The sequence below is a fragment of the Pygoscelis adeliae genome, unplaced genomic scaffold, assembly GCF_000699105.1.
Source record: "Pygoscelis adeliae isolate BGI_AS28 unplaced genomic scaffold, ASM69910v1 Scaffold268, whole genome shotgun sequence".
NCBI classification, from domain to species: domain Eukaryota; kingdom Metazoa; phylum Chordata; class Aves; order Sphenisciformes; family Spheniscidae; genus Pygoscelis; species Pygoscelis adeliae.
Genome location: NW_008825262.1, coordinates 36004 through 37953, shown reverse-complemented (window position 1 = coordinate 37953; position 1950 = coordinate 36004).

The window sequence follows — 1950 nt, the reverse complement described above, 5'->3', positions numbered from 1 at the left end:
GCCGGCTGCGCATCCTCTGCGGGCGCTAGGCTGGGCGAGCAGGGTGCCGAGCTCTGCTCCGTCGGGCTGCCGAATGCTTGTTTTTCCCCTGGAGGCTGGCTCAGTGACGTCTTGGAGGTGTTAGCGCAGTGGGAGGAAAGTAGCTGTGTAGCGACTTCCACTTTTCTTTACTGTCCACCCACTCACACGCAGCTAATCTCTCAGCCCAGGCTGGGCATTTCCTACAAGCAGCCTTAAAGGAAGAGCTTTGGGGGCTTTTCTGAACAAAACGGTACACCGCTGAGAAGGGAAAAATAAGAGTAAATCACGTGCCTGCCTTTGCTGCTTCATTATTAAACGAGATGTTAAAAGCACAGCACAGGGGGCGAGCGTTAGCACCTAGGATGACCCGGCACAGGGATTTTGCTGAGCACAGGACCTGCCCAGCAGTGTCCCCTTGGGTCAATGTCCTGTCCTGCCAGTGGCTAAAGCCGGCCAGGTCGTAGCCAGCCCTGGGGAGCCCTGGAGCCCCAGGAGGGGGTTCTTGCTTTCCCTTCCTTTGGGCTCAGCCCAAAGTCTGCAATTCGCCTTTCCCCGTTTCTGGGGTCGAGTGACAGCCTCTGGCCTCTTATGTGACCCGCAAACACCTACGCGCATGGGTGGCATCGCAAGCTCTGAAGTCGGGTGCGGCGGAGGGGGCCGTAAGCCGTCCCTGGGGCTCTGGCAGCTGTCGGCCAGACCCGGGGCCCTGCTACAGGCTGATGCGAGTGGCTGCGGGGCTCTGGCCCCACGGCGATGCCCTACCTGTCTGGTGATGCTGGTCTCAGGTGCTAGGACCTGAATTACCACCGAGCGGACTGCGAGTCCTCTGCTTTGCCTTCTGGCAGGCTGAATTGCAACAGAGCTTGCTTGAGGGCTTTCCTGGGGCCTGTGCAAACCCAGGGGCCCTCATGTGATGGAGAGCAATTTGTCTCGAGACGAGGAATTTCCCACTGTGGAATTAGTGGAAAGGGCACAGCTAAAAAGAGCAAGAGAAACCGAGAGTGCTCTGGACAGCCTCAGAAAGCTTCAGAGCAGTCCCTGGCTTGGCAGGCACAGAGGCACAGGACCCCGGGTCTCCTTGCCACAGCAAAGCGGCTCCTCAAACAGCCATCTTAAATGCCCAAAGTGGGAGATTTCTGCTTTTTCTCCTGACTCTGAACAGAGTCTGTCCCCTGACTCATCCTTCCTGTTAAAGCGCACGAACTCGCAGCCTTGCCAGAGCACCAGCAAATTTGTCAGCTGCAGGCTGGGCCCAGCGGTGGAGCTGAGCTGTCCTCCGGTACCTGGCGGCAGGACCTCGGGCACGGCACGGTGGCATGTCTGGCTCACACGGCACCCAGGGACACGCAGGCTTCGGCTCCGCTCCGCCGGGGCCGTGGGGAATACAGGCACGGGGCGGTGGTGCTGGGTGCCCAGCAGCGGGGAGAGGCTCTCCCTCGCCGACGGCCGTACCTCTGCTGAGGACCAGCAATAGGGATGGGCAGGGGAGGAGGCTCCAGCAGCAGATCCCCTCCCTGGCTTCACCCTGGCTCGGCTTTATTCTACCCTCTTTGGGAGAGCAGCTGATGCCCTGTCACCCTGCTATCAGCTCGTGAGTCAAATCTGGCAGCCACTGAATTTAGGAGTACTGAGATGAAGCACAGCCCATCCCACACAAAGCCACAGCTTGTGTTTCATGTAAAGGAATTAAAATCAAAAGCAATGGGACCAAAAACGAGGAAGGAGGAAGCCTTGTGGAAAAGACACCGCGGGGCTGGTCCTGTGGGTGAGGCGGTTCAGAGGCTTGGGAGAAATGGTTGGCAATTTAGGGGAAAATGAAATAGGCTGAGGAGAAACGGCAGTTCTGCTGAACGTTCAGATTGTGAGTGGCGCGGCCACCCTGCGGTGCTCCTGCTGGCCACCGAGCTGCTGCCCGGATGCGGGCCCCGC